We start from the raw sequence: 23412 nt of genomic DNA on the forward strand, positions 1-23412 counted from the left end.
ACACACACACACACACACACTGTTGCATATATTTGCTTTCCTGAAAAACACATAAATCAGTGAACCACTAAAGTAATAAAACAATAGTCTTGTCATCTCATGTGAATAATTATACAGTAAGTGCAGGAGAAAGCAGCGGAGCAGTGGCCACAGAGGCCAGCGAGGTGCTCGGCATGTCAACGCTCAGAGTTTGGCTCAGGTTATTTTTATTTATTTTGATGAGTCAGTGAAGCTCGTCTCTGCTGCTGCTGCTGTTGCTGCTGGTGGTGATCTGATGCTGGTGGTGATCTGATGCTCTGGTTGTAAAACTCTTTCCCCTCCACTGTCCCCTGTGTGAGCCGGAGCCTCTGATGAGGTCCTCGCTGCTATTTATACTCTAATCCTCGCTCAGCACATTTACCAGAGCCACATAAATAATCAGTAGGTGTAAGAAGAGGAAGGAGGAAAGAGTTGGTTTGAACGCAGTACTTTAATGTAGTGTTCTATATTTGCTACCTGATTTATGCCATTTTTAAGCAATTATTACTTAATTATGTGACTTAACTCATGTATTTTTTTTCCTCAGAAGCTTGATCAAAAGGCTGGTGATATAATTATTATGAAACTGATTCAGAATCCTGTAATACAGCTGTCGCATCTTAAAAAAATATTCAGTATATTAAATACATTTTGCCATTTTTTAATAATTGGCATCAGTAATTAATACTTATCTAACTTTAACCTATGTTTTTCCCCTAAAACTTTATATATATATATATATATATATATATATATATGTTGATGATATAATTATGTAGGTTACAAATGTTACAATTCAGTAAAACTATGTATAACACAATTGGGCAATTTGGAAACTATTCAGGATATACTTTTAATAAATACAATGCTCGTCTCTTGCATTTGATGCCAATAGAAAAACAGTCAAGGTTTTAAATATCTGGGCACAAATATTACTCCTCAAACGGATGATTTGTACAAAGAAAATTACACCTCACTCACAGAAAAAGATTAAAACTCGAAGAATGAATGTGATACATAATTCTTCTCCCAAGGTTTAATTTTATTTTTCAAATGTTACCATGTTATTTATCTGCATCGTTTTATTTTTTATATATTTTTTTAAATCTCTGAACAAAACGACTTCAACATTTATCTGGAGCAATAAAAAAAGAAAAAAAAAGAAGAGAATAAGTTTATCTTCACTAATGGGAGGTCTAACATTTTTACCTGTTAGTTCAATTTCAAAATATTGTGTCCTGGTCTTTTGGGAAACAGGAATCACAACGGATACAAATCTTTTATTCTTCACATCTCAGTTTCTTTGTATTTGTAAGACAATTAAATGTTTTACTTAGTTTAATGGTACAAGAAACTCAGACTATGTTATCTATCAAAATCCAGATATTGGTAAACATTTAACTCCAATTAATATGAATAATTAGGCTACTCTTGATGTAAAACAAACAAGAGAGGTTTTTTTTACTACCGACAAACGATTAAATTAACCTTAGAATATAATATTAACCTCCCAACAATGATTATTTTCTTAATTACAAGTCTGTAGTGTTGTCCCCCTCACTTATAAGAGAAGACACTCTGGTTACTAGTATTCTCAGACTCAATTAAAGAGAGAAATAAGTGAGTTTTAAATCAAATATTACGTCTAAAGGTGATTATTCATCTTTCACAACTTTAATACAAATCTGGGAAAAGGATTTAGAGTTGGAATTGGACACAAACTGCTGTTCAACTTTGTTTTTAATCCATATTTCAAATTTAACATTTTGGCTCAGCACACTAGAACAAACATGTGTGATTGTACTAGAATGTGAAAGTGGGTTTAATTTTTCTGTGTGTGAAAAAAACACACCTAAAAACATCTGCGTCAATTTGGCCTCCCAATTAAAATTTCAAATTCTTCTGAACAATCTGTTTTCCCCCGCGGATCCTGTTCAGCATCTGGTTGCCAAAAGTGCATAATCCCTCTGTTGGTTTCGCATTCATTCACTTGTGTGGAGTCAGTTTTTGAAAAAAAAGAAAGAAAAATGCCAGGAGAAATAAAGCGATAATTAGCTGGCTGGGTCGGGGAAAAGCTTCTCAGATAATGTCAGATTGTTCCCTGAAGGACTGAAGGAAATTTTGTTTGTATAAACGGAGCTGGAGGAGCCAAAGCTCAGAGCACGAAATACGCTGCTCATCACAAACGTGTTAATAACGCAGAGAGAGAATTATCTGTCTCCGTTTAAATTAAACTCCTGTTCCATATGTATTATTAGAGTTAGTGTTATTTTATAGGTTTGCTTATGTGCGACGTTTAAAACCACACGTAAACCTGGAGTCTGTTTGACACTGATTTTAATAACTGTCATTTCTGAAAACTTTTAAATTAACAACAATTAACAACAGCGAGACACGCGTCGTCCCCACTGCTACACGTTTCTAATCAGCTGAAAAAAAGTCCTGTTGTGTGTCTGACATTAAAGCAGCAGCCATAATCAAAACAATAATTTTAATTACCCATAATAAAATTTTTTAGATGGTTTGTGTGTCTGAAGAAATGTCAAACACAATGTTTATTACATTAAAAGTGATTTTTTTGGAACAATAAGGCTGAAAAATAATAGCTAAATTGTGAATTGATTTGTGATTATTTGTAAAAAGTTAAGTTTCAGTGAAATAGTGTGTTATAGATGTAAAATGAGTCTTATCACAGGAGACAACATGGAAACATGAACCATTTCACGCTCAGATCTGCACGTTTGTGTCTGAGTTTAGTCACAGACTCACAGTTCTCTCGTACGTACGATAGAATCTCAGCGTGGATAAAGCGGCAAATTAATCTGTCAGTGTACGTTAGTTTGTGAGATGTTTGTTTGTGAAAGGAGAAGAAGAAATGAGAGATGAGGTCAGAGGAGATGAGACTAAGGTAAAAGGAAAAGAGGAGACGAGGTGAGATGTGAAAGGAGATGAGAAGAGATGACATGAGTCGATGTAAGATTAGGTAAGAGGAGATGATGTAAGTTAAGAGGAAATGAGGTGAGGTGAGATTACAAGGGAAGAGGAGTTGTGAGGAGATAAGTGATAAGGAGATGAGGTAATGCGAGATAAGAGGACATTAGTTGAGGTAAAAATGACAGGATGAAGAAACAAGGCGAGTTAAGACAAAATGAGCAGAGATGAGGTAAGGGAAAATTAGTTGATTTAAGAAGAGGTAAGGGAAAATACAATTAGATAAGATAAGAGGTAAGATAAGGTAAAAGGAGGTGAGATGAAAGTTGAGAGGATGAGATGAAGAGAGATATGAGGAAATGAGGTGAGATGTAAGGAAATGAGTTGATGTTGGAGGAGATAAGACAAAGAATCAGAGATGGGGAGATGTGGTTTAAAAGTGAAGTGAGGACATGAGGTGAGATGAGATGTGAGGAAATGAGTTGATGTAAGAGAAGATGAGGAAAGACCGTTGGGAAGATGAGATAAGAAGAGATGATGTGACGATATGAGGAAATGAGATGATGCAGGAGGAGATGAGGCAAAGAAAAAGAGATGCAGGTTAAAAGTGAGAGCAAATTAGTTGAGGTGAGGAACTAAGTCAAGGTGACATAACAGGAGACAAGGACAGATGAGTTAAGAGGAAATGAGATGAGGTAAGAGATGAAGAGAGGGGTCTTCTATGAGGAAACTACTACTACTGCAGCAGCAGCAGCAGCAGCAAACATTTCTATCCCATGATAAAAACAGAGTGAAATCTGTGGAATAACAGCCGACAGTCAGTTCCAATATGTCAACCGTAGGATTTTAAACGTTTGGCAGGGAAACAGAGCAGCAGACAAAATGTTATTTTCACCATTTAGCAAAACATCTGAGCGTGTAAAAAAAAAAAAAAGCCATTGTTTTCCCGGCCGCCTCCGTCAGTCACGGTTAGCTCGGCTTGGACAGCCTCGCTCATTCACGCTGACAGAGCAGAGGAAAACGCTCCACAGCCACACTTTGATTTGAACTCCGGCACAGAGAGCACCATTGTGCGCCGTCTCCCCCGAGACGAGCCTCAGTTATTCACGTCAGTATCTGCCGGCTCCATAAATGCCACCGTGTTGGGGCGCGGAGAATAAAAAACGCAGCCTGTGAAGCTCCGGATGACATTTTATGAGACAGACGGCTTTTTAAAAACACTTTTTGTGTGTGTCATCACGGCATCAGCAAATCTCACTGCAGTGGCTAATAATAGCAACCTGCCAGCAGCTACCAATAAAAAAAACCCCCTCTGCTGTATCCTCTCCATTCATGTCAGTATTGACGCCCGCGCTGATATTGAAAGGGATTATGTGACTTAAGTCTGCATGTTCAGCACGCCTGGAGAAGTGTTCTACTTGGACAGGGGCTGATCTCGCTGTGCCAGTCGGCTCCGTCTGAATACCGACTTCCTCCTTCGCAGATAATCCCGAGAAAAAGACAAATCTTTAATGCCTAACATCCTTAACGCGGCTCGCTCTCTATTCCCTGAATCAGAATTAACTGGCGTAGACGCCAAAGAATGCAAGAATCGCTGTTTATGTTCCTCCCCCCGCACCCCGACTTTTTCCCACATGTCAGAAGAGACGTGTCAAAGAGAGTGAATCAGATTGAGAGTGACAGGAATAGAAAAGGCGTCGCTGATGTGATCTGTGATTGAAAGTGATGAGCGCCACGTTCACGTCGTCAGGCTGAAGTGACTCATATCTGCTTTGATGTGACTCTAATTTTAGTTTCTCCAGAGTTGGTGTGGACACAAAAATACAATATGTCAACTCAGATTTACAGACTCAGACTCGTGTCACAGCTCAAAAGTCCAGTTTATCCAATGTGTGAGGACGGTCGCGGCGGAATTAACGTGGATTTTTGTCAATCCGTCCAAAATAAAAATCAAGTTCTAGTCAATGATTCTTACACCAATAACCAAGTAAACTTCAAGTTCTGTTGTCTGGTACGTGACCAAAAAATGGAGTCACTTTTTTATATTCAGGGTTCAATTCCTGCTCCGCTCGCCTATATGTGTTCTTGAGCAAAGACACTTAAGCCCAGCGTGATGCTAACAGCTAAGCTAAGCTAGGTGGGTCAGCAGATTTGAAAAAACCCAACTATCAGACGTCTGTTGTGCTAATTGTCAGGAACACAATTTTGCTACAACATAATATCACCGTCTAAGCACCTAGCCCCCCCCTGCTGGACCCAGATGTGAGGACTTCAGATGGTCTTGTGCACTTCTAGGATGTATATTTTGGACTCCAAGTGATTTTTAAGATTAAAATTCAAGTGTATATCCAATTTTTGGGGCAGAGAATAGCATGAAATTCCATAAAAATCTAAATTTGAAGTAATATTGATGACAATATTTCCACAAAAGTGTTTCTTATTTATGGAATAATACACAGTTCACAAAAACACTACACCTAAAAGGCTAAATAAATCTAAAAATAAAACTAAAATAGACAAAATAGAGTAAAAATTTTAACAATACTTAACATGTGTGGACAAATGTCATTAAAATACGATTTTACAAGTTTAATGTAACACATCTAATAATGTAATAAATAAGGTATTTTTTATAATAAAATTATTGATTAAACATACAATGTATCCAAAAACAATGTTCATTTTCTTTCTATACACATTTGAGACAATATTTTACCGTCTAATACTACAAATTTTAGCATCTACTGACGACAAAATCAAACGACAAAGTCTGTTTTTCAAAGATTTTTAGTTGTTTTAATCTCCTAATTTGTGCTTGTCCAGATTTTCACTGGCTGATCCTTTCAACTCAATACTCCCTTCTGGAAAGGGTAACCAGAACAAGTACGGGGGGTACAACTCGACTGTCTTTCTGAAGGTTTATTCCACATACACAGTTAAACAGCAGTTCGTTAGTTAGTGAGTTAGAAGTTAGACAGCAGTTCGTTAGTAGCCAGAAGCCAGTCAGTTAGTAGTTAGACAGTTAGTAGTTAGTTAGACAGCAGTTCGTTAGTAGCCAGAAGCCAGTCAGTTAGTAGTTAGACAGTTAGTAGTTAGTTAGACAGCAGTTCGTTAGTAGCCAGAAGCCAGTCAGTTAGACAGTTAGTAGTTAGCTACTAACTAGAATTAGATTACAGTTCGTTAGGTTGTAAAACCAACAAGTCGTACAGGTTCTGATGATAGATAGATTTACAAAGGCACATACAAAGGTTAATACATAACAAAACATGGCTTTGACAATGCACCTTAAAAGTCACTTTAAAGGCAACAGTGCTTTGATACCAATTACAACAATGAACAGATAAATAGAATGAAAGATAAATAGCTTTGCCTGCTAGAAAGTTCTACAGTGCTCATGTATTTATTTATTTAGCACCAGGACATAACTGTATAATTATTATTCTCCTCTAATTAAGAAAATTCGCTTTTTTATTATATTTACATTCTGTGCTTTACGAAGTACGGTACATTGAAGATTTCATGTAAAATGTGTGATACAGTGATTTTGACGAGAACTGGCTCCTCCCTCAGTATTGTCTCCTCCCACAGTATTGGCCAGTGCACATGTGTGTTGTTCTTTAAGCTCATATAAAAGTCAGAAGAGAAGAAATCGCTGTTATGACTGAACTGTCAAATCTAATCTGTGCTGAATTGAACGCGGCCCGTAAAGTGAACGCAGCCACGTCGGCTTTTTTTCTTGCTGCCTTCGGTCTTTTCTCTCTCGCTGAATGAATGCGTAACATAATCTCATTTATTTGCTGCTGATGTTGTGCTGGTTCCAATAAAACCTCTGTCGGTCTTCAGTGCAAAAAAACAAAATAAAACCATATAGATGAAAAGTGTTTGTACAAAAAACTGCAGGGTTTTTATCCTGCTACATTTTTATGTTGATTTTTCTTTGTGAAGATTTTGGAGCGGTCGATGCTGAAACCTATCAAGTTATTCTCTGTTGCACTGTGATGTTGTCCTCCATAAAATGGGAAGCTGCATCCAATTCAGGGACATCTGCGCATGATAAAGATGAAAGATGGCCGATGAAGAAAAACACAGGCATGTGTCTGTATGAGTAAATTATATTTAGGGGGTCTCAGAATAGAGGATTTATTCTCTCAGAATAAATCCTCCTGCAGAGCGGCAGCTCACGCCGCTCCACAGACAAACCGACTGTTAGCTGAGGAAAAATCTACCAAATGTCACCAGAATGTTCTGCCCTCAGGTCAGATTCACCTGACAGCAGGGATTAAAACAAACACTGTGTTTCTGCGATTTAAAATCATTTTATATTATATTTTACAAGTGGGAATTTATGACACTCTCAGGGCCAAACTGAAGATAATGTTTTTTTTAATCTTTCCAGAATAAAGTCGTAATCTTTCGAGAAGAAAGTCATTATTTTATGTGTATAAAATCCTAATCTCATTTAAATAAAATCGTAATTTTGTGAGACGTCGTAATCTCATGTAAATAAAATCCTAATATTTACCTAAAGGATAAAGTTATAATCACAAGAGAAAGTCGTAATCTCATGTAGAATGAAGTCGTAATCTCATGAGAATAAAGTCAAAATCTTGTGAGAAATCTTAATCTTTCAAGAAAGTCATTATTTTATGTGAATAAAGTCATAATCTCATTTGAATAAAATCGTAATCTTTCGAGAATAAAGTCGTAATATTATGAGAATATAGTTGTAATCTTTCAAAGATAAAGTTGTAATCTCAAGAGAATAAAGTCGTAATCTCATGGAGAATGAAGTCGTAATTTGAGAATGAAGTCATTATTTTGTGAGAATAAAGTTGTAATATTATGAGAATAAAATCAAGTCTTTCTTCCTTTTTGCAGCTTCAGTTCTCTTACACCTTGTTTAGCTTCATGCAGCTCTCACAGTAACTCATGTGAATGATATTATTTGACTAAATTGAACACATATTGATAGTTTTATCTAACTGATGCTTCTGTATTGACCAGTAAGGGGCCGTCATTAAATAAACACTCGCGAGAGACTAATGTGGTTATCAATCCTTTTTCTTTTTGTTGATGTTTTATAGATCAGTTATGAGCCAAGTTATTGTTTATGTGCAAATAAAAGTCAATAAATAAGTGAAAACAAAAGTTAGAGAAAGAAAAGGAGTGCATAGAGACACACTTGCTTTTTACCTGTCATTTAACGGTCGATATGTACCGTGTGTATTTTTTTTTACAGAACATTAAGAATCAGTCTCTTGTGCTCAGTTGGGGCCGTTGAGAGCGAGCGATCGCTCAGCGCTGACAACGCTGCGAGCTCTGCAGAGCTTTGACTCCAGCTAACTTGTGTTCACTTTGTTACCGACAACTTTTGTGTTTTGGTCTCAGTTCTCATTAGCCCGACGGAGCGTTTCCACACAAACACACACAGAAACTGTTCTAACAACCCTGCGTTCAAACACCTGCACGGCAGCACACGCACACACACACTAAAGACAGCCATTTCCTTTGAAAACGGATCTGAAGTCGACGACTTAATGGCTTCATTAATAAAAGCAGCTGGATGAGTAAATATGTAAATATTTGCAAACAAGTTTGCTGCATTAACTTCAATGGAAATGTGAGTCTGATATTTACTGCGTGGAGTTCTCTGCCTGCAAGTGTTTTTAATATGTTTTTATTTAACCTTTATTTAACCAGGGTGTCCACACTATTTAAAAAACACTTTTTCAAGGAGTTCCGGGCCGAGACAGTTATGTCTCTTTCCCACGACTCCGAGTGATAGAGAGTGCTGTTTTTTTTAGACGGGATTTCTGACGAGATTCAGCTGAGCTGATACTGAAATGTGACGTCAACAGACTGAAGGTCACTGATTGGTCAGAGAGTGTCGTCACTGAAGAGTCATGAGTGTGACGTCTGACAAAAGAATCAAAGGCAACAATGTCCAACTGTAGATCAAAGTTAAAAAGACATAGTTTCAAAATCTACTTGTAGTTCCAAATTCTATTTATAAACACCAAAATCTAACTAAAGTTCCAAATTCTACTTATAACACCAAAATCTACATATAGTTCCAAATTCTACCTATAACACCAAAATCTACTTATAGTTCCAAATTCTACTTATAACACCAAAATCTACTTATAGTTCCAAATTCTATTTATAAACACCAAAATCTACCTATAGTTCCAAATTCTACCTATAACACCAAAATCTACTTATAGTCCCAAATTCTACCTATAGTCCCAAATTCTACTTAAAATTAAAAAATTGACACAAGAATCAAAGGCAACAATGTCCAACTGTAGATCAAAGTTAAAAAGACTTAAAAATCCTCAAAACAAGAGGAGTCTGGTGTATTTAGAGACAGCACTGCTGAAAGCCGGCCATCATGACCACGTTCACTGGTATTTCAGTTCAGTGACTGAAGGACTGAACCATTCTGTCAACAAATCTGAACCAATGATTCACTTTCACCCAAAACAACTGCTTTACAAGTCACTAGTTTGGTTGTGTAGAAAAACCATGACATGACAGTTTCACGTCACTGCCGTTAATGTGATGACTCCGCCCTATTAATAATCAGTCAGAATTTAATGTTTTTCTATAAAAAGCTCAAACTGGAAACTCTTACTAGTCGCTTTGTATAGATTTGATCCAATTTCCTTCATTTTCTTTCGCCTCTACAAAATAAGATAAAGGCCGATGTAACCTTGCAATGAATTGCCTCAGTTTAGCTGCAATGGCAACATAAACACAAGCACCTGGAACTCTGGACTTAAGTACAGTAGCAAGGTATTTGTACTTCCTTACATAACAACACTGGTTACAAATGACATAAACAATAATGAAAGATCTCTTTAAAACCTCCAGGAATGTTGACAAACGAGGTCAAACGTGTTTCTGTTGCGTCCTCTACGCGTGATCAACGGCAGCAACTCCGTGATTATTCCGTCTTATTTCAGTCGCTTTAATCCAAACTGCACGGACGCCCTTGTGTTTACTGCGCTGCCTGCGACCGCAGAAGAAAACAAGATGAGAAACTAAAGTGTTGATTGTAAGCGGCCGTGGCTGCAGCGAAAGACAAAGAAGAATTGAAATGGTTTTCTAATGTTTTCTTCTTACAGCAGGAGAACAAGGCAAAGGGGAGCGAAAGGTTTTTTTCCTCTCTCTGTTCCGCCAAGGTCAATTGTTCCACAATGATTTTATTATGAAGTGGGAAAGAGGAGGATAATACGCTCTCTTAATAGCTGTGTTTCAAAAAGTTATCACCGGGTAAAAAACATTACCGCCGAGTGAAGCCGTTCTGCTTTTATTGCCAAAATAATGTAGCGGGCGAAAGCATTGTTTGCATCCAGCGAGAAGCAAAGTCGTCGAGGTAATTTGAGCTGCACTTGACGCCATCTATTATTCATAACAGCGCCCTCTATGACATTAATTACCATGTTGTGTGAGTTATGTGCCGTGTTACAGGAGGCGTCGTGGCCGGCGGGGGTCTGCGGGAAACAAAGACGCACGCACGCTCGCACACGCTCGCTCCCGGCGACTTATCGCTAATTTGTCAGCGTTCACACCGAGGCAGCCAATCTGATTATGTAACCCAAAACATGGTTAATCCCTCCTGGGAATATGCAGTGAAAGAAGAGTCACCCCCGCAGGGTTGCAGAGAGCCAGATTTCAGATTTCAGATTTTGGTGTCACTGCAGTTAATCCCATTACAGGGTCAAATAGTAAAAGAATGAAAACGTGCGCGGGGGAAAATGGGATCAGCGCTGACCGCAGTGGCGTCGCGGTGATATCACGCTTTAATGGATTAAAGGCAGTCAAGCTGTGGTGATTAACCTGACCCCCCCCCCCCACATTTATAACTAACAGCCTGAGAAATATGTGTCTGTCCTCCGTCCCAAAAACAACGGGAGGTTGGACTCGACGTGGTCCTGTGACCACGGCAACCAGACGAGGGCGTTGGACGGCATCTGACGGGGGAGTTTAACTCGAACACACACAACACTGTGACTCACAGATGGATGGGGGGGGGAGATCAGGCAGGATTTGTCACCATAATGGGAACAGAGTGTGTGTGTATGCGTGCGCTGGTAGAAGAAGTGTGGTGAGACCGTGGTGTTGACTTTCAGCGGGGATGCGGGTGTGGGTGGAGGAAAAGTGTGTGATACATGATTCTGTGACGCCAGCAGCCGTCACTGAGCGCTGAGCTGTCGCTGACTGAGGCTGCGTCCACACCATACTCACACACATACAACATATACACATTTGTATCTAGCTTCATTTTGTTTGAAAACACGCGAGATCCGATGTTTCCAAAAGCTGATTCAGAGGTGGTTTCACATCAGATTTTTACAGATCTTGTTTCAATCCAATAGGGTTTCAAAGTGTTCTCCCGGGGATTCCACTGAATGTGTATCCGTCAAGGCATCAGAAGTAAAACGAATCCACTTTATACCACCAATACTTGTAATACTTGCCTGTGCACAGGGGCGGGCGGGCGGGCGTCTCCAATCGATGGCAAAGCGACCCTCAGACAGGTGCAGCTCCGGAAGGGACCCGGAGCCGCAAGGTGTGTTCGAAGTGTCCATGACCAATGTGTCCTGCAATTCACATTAGTTCTCGCAGCTAGCTGCGTAACTTCATCGACGCACAAGCCGAGCGATCCACCGCTAGGAGTTGTACATGTTTCCTGTTTCACTTGCTGCCAAGGTGCCAACCAGCCAACGTGTTTGGGGTTAGGGTTGTACGGACAACTGGAAACCGGCCAGGTGGAGAGTTGGGTGCCTGGTCGGTGTATGGTGGCCGGCCAATGCCACAGTCAACACAGCGCACTGGGGTAGAGGTTCGGAGTGTGGCAGTGGGCGAGTCCGGTGGGGTGTGTGTACCGGGACTGGTCGGTGCTACCCCGACCCCTTTCTTTCTCCACCCTCGCACTGTGTCGAGTCCGTTGGCCCTGTGAGCGGGTACTACATTTATTCGTTCTGATTTGGAATCCATAATCCCATCGTTGACATGGACACAGAATGAAATCGGATTGTGGCGTGAGGGGCCACGCGGTTGGTGCAGTGGTCAGCATCCGGCTTCACGACCCGGTCAGAACAAGGGTCTTTCTGCATGGGTCTACCCCATGTGTGGGTGGGTTTTTGGATTAGGTAAATTGGAAACTCCAGGGTGTGACCCCGCCTATCGCTCTATGTCAGCTGAGATTGGCACCAGCCCCTCCGTTTTGATAACATATGCAGTAGAATCTTGGGGTTCTGCGTCCCTCACAGCGCGACTACAGATTCGAATTGGATCACCATGTTTTTACAGTAGCCCACATTGGACAAACTCAACATGTTTTTTTAGAGTTCTGATGCTAATTGACGGCTTCATGGCTTCAACAACACACTTAGAAGAGAGGTGAGTGTTCAGCTGCAACTTCACCGATAACTGTTGCACACACTCTACCTCTGAAGGAGAACCAGTTGCCATGGCGATCTAGCAAGGTTGAGAGCCCTGCACTGATATCCTGAAATCACTATGTTTTATTATTATTGTTCGAAAACTATGAGGAAGAAATACAAATGTTACTCCATGTGACGGTCTTAATAACTATTTTTACAATTCTCTACAGGTCAGTCCTCATTCTCCATGAAGAAGAAAGAGTAACAAGATGATTTTTTGACTTGATTCTGCAGAGACAGAAAGAAAAGAACACTTCAATACTCTTAGTCGACTCGGAAAGGTCTGCACACAGCTTGCTGAAACTGGGGAGGGGGGGGTCGAGATTTTAACGGCTAACCTGACGCAACCTTTTCCGGGCTCTTCTGGGGTCGGCACCGGGAGTTCACAGTGAATAGAACATGACCAGATCAGTGACTTCTACAAAGAAGAAGGTGGAAGGTTGGACGGGTGGTCATCGCACTCTGTAAACAAACCTCTGCTGCACAGACAGGACGAGGAAATCTCAACTTCCTGGTGCTGAACAGTTGAGTCAGCGTTTGTTTGTTTGTTAAAGAGAAATCTAAGAAAAACTAAGAAGATTTTGGAATTATAAGTACATTTTGTACACGATGTTTTTACAGCTGTGCTTAGCCATTTGAGGCTAATTTAAGAAACTGAGATGGCAGTTCTAAAGTTTACCAAAAATTAATTTTAGCTATATTCATTCAACACAGCCAAAATGGCTTAACAATTGAAAACGGAGTGGCAGGAAATGGTCCCAGGAACTCCGAAGGGTTAAATCAATGAAAATATTCACATTTAAGAAAAATCACAGAAATTTAAACACAGACTGTATGAATGATGTATTTAGAATTTAGAGAAACAGGTTCACTGTGACGTTCAGGTTCTGATGAAATGGTGAAAAAAAAACCCCAGAATATGTGAGTGATGCAAAACCCTGAAAGTACACTGCTGTTATTACTGCTGCTGCCGTTTCCACTATTGCTGCTGCTGAAGCTGCTGTTTCTGTTGTAACTGCTGCTGTTGCTTCTGCTGCTACTGTTGCCACTGCTGTTTCTGCTGCTGCTCTTTCGTCTGATTAATGACCATGAAGTTTTCATAGAGTCTAAAACTTAATAAATCTTTCACCATTTTCCTGAAATCTGAATGCTTTCTTTCACTGTTCACACGACCACGTCTGAGTGTGTGTGTGTGTGTGTGTGTGTGTGTGAAATGTAGCAGCAAACGTTAGAAATCCATATCCTCAGTGAAGTCAATTAGAAAAACAACCTTGGACATAATTTTCCCTCCAACTTTTAAGAGAAGCCTCATTAACTTTTAAAAGCTCCAACATTTCACACTTTGATTTGAGGTTTTTAACATCTTTTTGTGTGTGTGTGTGTGTGTGTGTGTATATATATACGTATATATGTATGTATACACACACACACACACACACGTAATATATATAGAGAGATAATGTTTTAACATAAATCTAAAGGTAATTATCAGTTATCAGAGTTTAACAGCAGCTGCTCAGTGACTACAGTCACTGTAACACCGTCTTCATTTTTAATCATTCATTTTCTTTGTTTTAATCACGTTTTTGTTTCAACTTCATTTAAAAAAAAATATATAAAATAAAGTGCAAAAATTATACTAAATATTGCACTTTAGCGCAACTTTATCTTTTATGAGGTCTTATCCTCGTTTTATTATTATTTTTATTGTAAAATGTGCACAGGATTTACCTGAGCGTCCATGTTTTGACTTTTACTTTATTTTGTTGTCATTATTGCATTTGGACAATTCAAATCAGTTTGACTATTATTTTAAACATTTTATCGTTGATGATTGCGCATTATTTTGTGATTATCCACTAACGTCTTTTCATTTTCTTCATTTTAGTTCGTCCTTCGGGGGAAAGGGATTTGTCTTTTTTGATTATATAGTATTTTTTTCTCTCTTTAACCAGGAAAACACTTTGAGATGGACGTGAGATGGACTGTGTCAGTCCGTCATGACCCTGACTGTCTGACCAGCTCGGTGCCAGCGAGCGTTACTTGGCATCTGAAGGGGGCGGGGCATATCTGGATTTACATATTTGAGGATGTGGGGAATGATGGGACAGCTGGGATGAAGGGGGGAGGAAAAAAAACATAAACAGAATATGGTGAGAGGATTCCCAGGAGGAAGAGGACAAGGCGAACATTCCGTCTGTGCCAGACTGAGCCAAGGTTTTTTTTTAGTTTTTGGATGAAGTCTTTTGGGAGCACAGATGAGAGGCTGAGGTCAGTCTGAGAATGATGAGGAATTACAGTTGGTTTTTACCACAACAAGATTATTATAACTCCAGGATTTCACTCAATCTGCTCATAAATCTAATGTTTCAATAGATCCAATAATCTAATTTCGATCGTCACCACCTTCATAATAATAATAATAATAATATTCCATTTATAAAGCACTTTATATTTGGAAAGAAGTCTCAAAGTCATGCACTTCTTTGTCTTTACAGCACCACCTACAGGCCCGGCACAGGTACTACAGCATTCACCATTTTCATGAAATGATGCCATGTTTAGAGAAAACATTTGAAGAACAAAAAAGAAAACATTGTACAGTGAAAGTTCAGTTTCACAGTAGCCACATAACCACGTTATCACAACCTGGTTATTTTGAAAAAACAACCCACTTAATTTCACGCAAAACTATTTTTAACCCAATTATCAAAGTTTCAGGAAGGTAAATGTGCATTTATGCTGCTAGTAAAGGTCCAGTGTGTAAGAAACAGTGACACCTAATGGCAAGACTTATTCTAAGTAAAGTTTAAGTAAATTTAATCTTACTTAATAAAGACAAATCACACCAATAAATATCTTCGTGTGCAGTTTGGGGCGAGGAAAGAGTCACACAGTCGAGGCGTTTCTGCATTTCCTCTATTTATAGATCTGACTTCCAGACAAAACAACAGATATTCCTGGAGATAATGTCTCCTGTATGATTTACAATGAGTGAATTTGCAGAGGACTAATCCACTTTTGAGCAGCTCGGGGGCTGAGTGGAGAGCCGCGTGACCACGGGATAAAAACCACCTCCAGACCCCAGAGCCGTCATTAATCAGAGGCTCGGCCCGACAATCCAATACCTGCCGCTGCTCCCGTCTCTCCAGAGCCTGTTGTGGGATATTTATGCTGATTGTCTGTCTCACCTCCTCCTCCCTTCCTCCCCCTCCTCCCTGATCCACTTCCTGTCATTAATTAAAAAGCATGCACTGAATTCACTGCTCGGTTTCATACGAGCAGGATCTTTTTTTCCTGTGGGGGTTTGTTTTGGGTTGTGTCTCAGAAAGTGTCCGTCTCCATCAGGGACGAGGGCCAACATGCCTCAATCGCCTGTCTTCACAGTTTGACGCTGGACAGCATGACGACTCCTTCTGGGTAAAAATAACAACCTATTTAGTGATGGTTAGCGGGCTAATTATGGGCTGTTCTTTATGTGAGCAGCATTCAGCACACATCGTCATCACCGCTCTGCTTCAGGCTCAGAGTGACTGGTTCTCCTGGGACGACGAGCATCTCACTGTCAAGTCGTTCTCCATCAAGATTTAAAAAGGAAAAGATTAAAGAAACGCTCAATCGTTTAAAGAGCTTTTGCAAGGAATGTGAAAATCCATGACGACGACACAAAAACACTGTCTTCTTATTGTTTCTGCTTCTCCCTTTAGGGGGCGCCACAGTGGATCACTTGCCTCCGCCTTGTCCTCTTCTGTTACATCAATGTCCTTATGACATGAATGTGGTCTTCCTCTTTTCCTCCTGCCCGGCAGCTCCATCTTCAACATCCTTTGTCAAATATAATCACTGTCCCTCGTCTGCACGAGACCAAACCATCTCAACCTCCTCTCTCTTACTTAATGTTTAGAACAGCTCATTATTTGGCAGTCAGTCCATTGGTGGATATATAGAATAGCTCATTATTTGGCAGTCACTCCATTGGTGGATGTATAGAATAGTTAATTATTTGGCAGTCAATCCATTGGTGAATATATAGGAAAGCTCATTATTTGGCAGTCAGTCCATTGGTGGATATATAGAATAGCTCATTATTTGGCAGTCACTCCATTGGTGGATGTATAGAATAGCTCATTATTTGGCAGTCAATCCATTGGTGAATATATAGGAAAGCTCATTATTTGGCAGTCAGTCCATTGGTGGATATATAGAATAGCTCATTATTTGGCAGTCACTCCATTGGTGGATGTATAGAATAGCTCATTATTTGGCAGTCAATCCATTGGTGAATATATAGGAAAGCTCATTATTTGGCAGTCAGTCCATTGGTGGATATATAGAATAGCTCATTATTTGGCAGTCACTCCATTGGTGGATGTATAGAATAGCTCATTATTTGGCAGCCAGTTTCTTCTTTCTTTCTCCTTTTAGGGGTTGTTACAGCAGATCTGCCTCCATCTTGTCACTAAAGCTGCTGATGTTTTTTCTTTAAAGTGTTAACGCGCAGGTGAACCAAACAAGATAACAAGTCCCATGATGCCACGCTTCTTCCTGACGTCATCTAACTAGAGCCTTATCCACATGGGAAAATACCGTGTTCAGATTTTTGATAATCATATTTCAGAGATCCCAAAACAATGTTTCTATGTGGATACAATGTGATAAAAAAAAAAAGCCCATAGTGGATTCACCTAGATTAGGGCAGAAATTACATACTGTGCCTTTAACTGTTTTGACAATGTTGGCATCACAATTATGATTCTCCAAAAACTATAGTTACAAAACATTAAAAAAAAGGCATAAACATTAAACCAAGGCCAAAAAAAGGACGAGTCAGAGATTCACAGTGATGGAGTAAAAACGATGAAGAAGAAAAATGGCCTCACAGAAAACTATGTAGAATGTAGAGAAGTGAATAAATATATATTCATCAATCACTTAAAACATAAAAGGTAAAGAATGAGAAGGCGTCGTCTGTCAAACGTGTCTCCAAAACAACAGATTGTCTCCGCTGTAAAACGCTGCCGAGACAGAATCTTGGACAGTAGGAGTTTTTTGGTTTTTTTTAAATCCTGGAACAGAATATTAATCTGAACTGACGTCTGAAACTGTTTAAAAGACCGCGCTCTGCAGTTTGACACAGATCTCACAGTCATTTGTTTGTGATGTGAAAGCAGCGTTGACACTCAAAGAAAAGGGAAAATGCATTAAGTTTTTATAAACGTGTACCTTCATTTGATTTTTTTAAAACTTATTTATTTTTTGCCCCTCAACATTCGTCATAATTTTTCATAAAAACTGTCGACTGAATAATCTCGATGTTACACACGAGAAGTCGTCTACTATGAGTTTTTTATGCCAATATTTTAAAACCAGTGCAGTAAAGACCTAAAATATGACGCAGTTTTTGTGTGATATTTTTTATGGTTTTCTTATCAAATAAGGCAGTTTTATATTAACAAATGATATTAAAAATGATAAACATTTTAACTTTTATCAAATGTTTGGATGAAAACTTTTCCACTTTTAGTGGATTTAACGGCATTTATAACGTTTCAGAAAAGAAACTATCATGAATAATGAATTACAATTCAATCAAAAATGGCAAATGGAGGTAGAAAAAGTAGAGAAATTACAAACAAATTGATGAAACACTTACGTGAAGCAGATGCGACAAACGTCTTCCTCATGTGTGTCTCTCATTAACCCTGTATTTCAATTTCCATAGTCGTTTGTGAGCAAACTTTTTCAGTTCCTTAAAATTCCAGTTCACTGTAAACTGCCGTTTTGTTACGACAGCTGAAAAAAAGCATATTTCACAGTTTCCAGTCCAGTAAAAACTGTCACAGTTGGCTGTTTCCTGAGGGAAGTGAGACTCAGCTGAACACTGAGCCGAGTCACAGGTGAAACTAATCAGGGAGGAGCCGGTGATCTCAAAGGCGGGAAAACACAGGAAGTGTGTGAGTCACCAAAATAAAACAGGAAGTGAGGAAAAATGGGGGTTTTGTCCTCCAAAAAAAATGTATTTGTATTTGCATGTTAATAATATGTATGAGGATCCTCAATATGTATTTTAACCTAAATCCCTTGATATAATCTTTTTTATATGGTCATATCACTATAAAGTATCTGTGATGACTTGTCCTGCTGCATTAATAATCATACATGAAATATTATACATAGTGATTAAAAAAATACATGGAATCCATAATATTATATTTGAAAAAGTCTCTTAATAACAAAGTCTTTAATTATTTGTGTTATAGCAGAATTTTAACATATTTATAGTCAATGTATTTATCCTTCATTTAAAGAAATAAAGCAGTGAAATGAAAGGGTAATAGGTGTATATTTTAAGATGATGTAATACAGATGATAAACAGGGGATTCGGTTTTATTTTAGAGTGTATTTACAGTGAATTGTCCAGAGAAACAACCTGTCTGCAGCTTTATATCCAGATTTTTCCCATAAGGCCCAGCCCTACAGTCAATGAGGTTTTTTTGTTCCAAATAACAAATAAATCATTAAAATTGAATCATTTTTGGTTTGTGGACAAAACAAGACATTTGAGAACATCATCATTTCCACGTTTGACAAACACTGATCAAGATTTTCTGACATTTTATGGACCAAATAATCACAAGCTAACTCTCTAACCTTCATAAATCTACTCCTCTAGTCTTGATGACCACTCAAATCTGCTTTAGCCCACAGTTCACCCATTCATTCATTCATGCGTTCACACAGCACATGCATACGCTGCACTATCTCTGTCACACATCTATCACACCCGTTCACACGCTGCTGGCACAGCCGCCAGGAGCAATTACGGGTTAAATGTCTCGTCCAAGGACACATCAGCACGTTGACTAATGCACCTCATCCTTACGGCTGGAAGGCGACCTGCTGCACCGCTGATCCACAGCCAGAGAAAGCAGAAATTATCCATTTATTTCCATTTAACCCAAATCTCAAATCACAGAAACTCAGCAGCGTTTTCTCAGATTTCACACGTTTTCCCAGGTTTTTGCTGCTTCCACTAAACTGGGAGCAGATCTGAACCGGAGCTTGTGTTTGTTTGCAGCTCTGCACTTCTCACCTCCCTGCCTGTGCTTCTAACACCAGCCACGGCACCCACTGTCTTCTAACACATTTACTCATGAGAGAAGTCACATGTAGAGGAGGTGTAGCTGCTCTCAGCGGCAGCTTCATCTCACTGCAGCAAATGAAGAAAAAAAAAACAGGAAACGACGTGAGTGAAAAATGGCACTTGTGTGACAGAGTGACCTCCCGCAGAAGAATAATGACTGCAGTCACATTTACACGCAGATGAATGAGTGAAAGTTCAGGTGTGGTGCTTTGATGTGAGTCCATGAATGAAGCAGAGAAACGACACCAGCAGCTTTTTCATCACCGTATAATCATGGTGTGATGTGGTTTCCTGACAAAAACATTGGTCACGACTGAAGGAACAAAAAGAGCCAACGTTTTCTTGTGCAGTTGAAGCCTGAGTCAAACCAGACTGCATCTCAATCTCATGTGAGGCTTAAGGGCCAGACACACCAGAGCTGTTTGGTTTCCTCGGATAGTCCGCTTCGTTTGGGCAGGTGTGAAAGACCCGCTCAACGTGGGACTGCAAATGGAACTACCCAGCAAACCAAAGAGAGGAGGTGAGGATAGCTCGCTGTCTCACCTGCTGCTCATACCGGACAGGTACTTGGAAAGAGTAAAGTCACAAAACAAGAACTTAGAAAAACACAACTCAGAGCAAGTAGGAGATGCATTCAGGGAATCTTGTAACTCTGATCACTAGATCTACTCTTCTGTAGTGCTCTTTTTCATCTTTTAAAAAAAAAACAAAAAAAAAACATTTATATACTGTGTATACTGTATATACGTATACTATTTCACTTAACTTTTTTAAAATTTTGTATGCTTATTATGCACCAATGACACCAGAACAAATTCCTTGTATGTGCAAATCATACTTGGCAAAAAAGCTCTTCTGATTCTGATTCTGATTCTGATTCATATACAGAAATGGACGTAATCCTCCAGTTGCAATACAAATGCTCATTTTGAAGTCTTGACATTTGCATTATCACCACATTGTTGTTGTTTTTAAAACCACATGTTGTCATCATCTGCAACCAGGCTCCTACTGGACGATACCAGCTGTCGATCACAAAGGTGTCCACGCATTTGTGTCGTGCTTTGTTGTCTATAGAGATGAGACAATGTTTACTAATGTCAAGGAAGTAGAGATTTTTCAAAAGACTTCCTTTTTAAACTAAATTCTTCTTGCAGTGGAGTTGCAAGAACTGCTAATTCCATCCTACTTTCTGTAGACTTCACTTTTCAAGCCAGAAAGCTACTTGCTACCTTTATATTAAGTCTATGTCATCACAGACTGACATTTATGGGGGTTTGATCCGGGATAACACATACACATAAATTTGTCATGTTCTGCTGAGCACAAGCACCTGAAGACCCCGCAGACTGTTTGATGGCAGGAAGTGAATATTCCTGCGCGATTGTCAAAGTCTCATCTGTGTTTAACTGGAGGCAGTTGTCAATCATTCATATTTTAAAGACATCTAAGCATTCATGTAAGACAGCAATAGCTTATGTTAGAATATTTGAAACACAACATTGTAACGGCTAATGATCTGCGTGAGAGGCAGAATGACATGGGACCCAGAGTAGATCCCTGAGGGACACCACATGGAAACCAGAGTGAAAACCAATCCAGAGTCGGTAAGGAGGTTGTTCTTTGTTCCACTTCAAAAAATTTTAACAAACCAAAAACCTATTAGTACTACTGCTGCTGCCACCTTGTGGTGATCAATGTACAAGAATGGAAATACACAGAATTGTTTTTTTGCACTAATACATGTTCCTACCTGGAATCTTAATACAAGATTTTTCAGTTTTTACTTGTAATCATTCACATATATCATCAATATCCTTATTCAAGTTTTCCTGGAATAGTTATATATAGATATTGGATATCATCCTGTAATGTTACCCCTGATTATAATAAGTTACCATCATTGGCTGAAGACAATTCCCTCTTAACCTTCATTAGCACACACTGCATGTACATACAGAGTTGTTTTTTTTTTGCTCATTCCCCTCATCATTTAACCATTTTGCATTATTCATACATCATTTCACATTTTGTTATCACGTTTGTTTTTTACACTGATGGAACAGAAGCTTTAATTAATACACGTAATTTGCTCGCTGTGCAAATTATGGGCAGTATCAGCGCCGGCGTGAGAGCTGCAGTGCTTTGCTGCCGCTGCTGTCATTTGTAATAAAATGATAAGAATATGTGAAGGAAATTGGTAAATAATTCAAACAAAAGGTTGGGAGGTGTGTTCACGGAAACTGGCATGTGACAAATTCAACACCCTGACTTCACCATGCATGTGTGGATCGACCGCACTGGCCATTGTGTGGCGCTAGAGAGAAAGGCAACCATTTCCTGTAGGTCAGAGTATAGCAAAATGACACCACACCAATGCTTCATGTGAAGACAATGTTTGTTACTGAAGGGCGTTAACCCTGTTGCCAAAAGGTGGCACAATGACTGATAGGTTATCATTATGGACCAACTGGCCCCTATGAAAACATATTTTTGGCTAATACCATGGTTGCCGTGGTAACCCACGTACATATCAAAGGGAGGTGATGGTGGCCTGCTACGTGGCTAGTGGGAACACAAATGTGTGTCATTTTTTAACTATAATTCCAGCAAAATTTAACGGATCGGCTTCAAACTTGGTCAGATTGCAATTATCGCAGGATATGATGTGGACACCAAGTTTAATCAGCTTTAGTCTATGGCAAGGCCCTAAAACTGTGGACACTGTGAACTGTGATTAAGATTGAACTGTGGAGGGAAGCACAAGTTCACGAAAGGTGACAATAGTGTGAGTTTGGTCGGAGAATCGGAGCAGCAGGAACAGTATTGCATTCACTTTGCCACAACGTTGACGTGACGAAAAGTTGGCTGAGCCAAAAGACAAAGCTCTCAATCAACAGGTCGATATCCGTTCCTACCCTCACCGATGGTCATGACTGAAAGACCAAGATCGTGGGTACAGATGGACAGACAGCTTGACCATGACTCTGTGGAAGAAGAGATTTTGTATCTCAGTGGGACCTTCTTCTCTAAGTGGCTGGGAAAACTGAGTAATCCTGGAGGAACTCGGGAGTAGAGAGATGCTGCTCTTTTGTGTGTATAGGAGGCAGTTGAGGTGGTTCAGGCACCTGGTCAAGATGCCACCAGGGGGTGCCTCCCTAGCGAGATGTTCCTGGCATGTCCAACTGGGAGAAAACCTAGGGGCAGAGTACCAAGGACTAGGTGGAGAGATTAAATCCGCTCATTGACCTGGAAGTACCTGGGGATCCCCAATAAGAGTTGGACAATGTGGCCAGGGAAAGGGAAGTCTGGGGCTCCCGCAAGAAAAGCTACCCCAATGATCCGATCTTGAATAAACAGTTGATGAAAGATGAATGGATGGACAGTTTGCCAGAGATTATTAGAAGAAGAGTAAGTGAAAGGCTCTAAATATTGTGACTGATGTCAAAAATGTGTGAAAACCCTCATGTGTAATTGTCACGTGTTGAAACAGTTACAGCCGTGTGTTTGTGTGAGTGTCAGGCCTGCAGTGACGCTCCTGAACCTGAAATGAGTTGCTCGAAGCAAAGTGTAGGCAGTGACACGCCGTCAAACTTCAAACAGCTGAAGACAATCCCTCGTCGAGGGAATACTACACCCGGGATTGCTCACACTTTGAACTTCTCCTGCGCGTTTTTCTCATATCTCGCCGTTGCCGGGCAGAGAAAATGCGTCTCTTGTTGTTTTCACACAAATGAATTTTGTTTCAAGTCTTTGTTTTCTCCCCGCACTCCACGAGCACCAGGTGTATACAATCATAAATGTAACATATGTTTGCCAGTGTGAAAACACACGAGATGCATCTGACCAGATGTTCCTTACATCAT

The 23412-nt window shown here is 39.6% G+C and overlaps 1 protein-coding gene and 1 non-coding gene across 3 annotated transcripts in view; both read right to left on the minus strand.

Moving 5' to 3' along the window:
- Positions 1-23412, minus strand: part of lrfn1 (leucine rich repeat and fibronectin type III domain containing 1) — a 177055-nt gene that overhangs the window by 96853 nt on the left and 56790 nt on the right. The window lies entirely within an intron of this gene.
- Positions 11479-11633, minus strand: LOC131463249 (5.8S ribosomal RNA). The gene has a single exon (XR_009240969.1). It is a non-coding gene; the product is annotated as a 5.8S ribosomal RNA (ribosomal RNA).

Source organism: Solea solea, chromosome 7 (assembly GCF_958295425.1).
Source record: "Solea solea chromosome 7, fSolSol10.1, whole genome shotgun sequence".
Taxonomy (NCBI): domain Eukaryota; kingdom Metazoa; phylum Chordata; class Actinopteri; order Pleuronectiformes; family Soleidae; genus Solea; species Solea solea.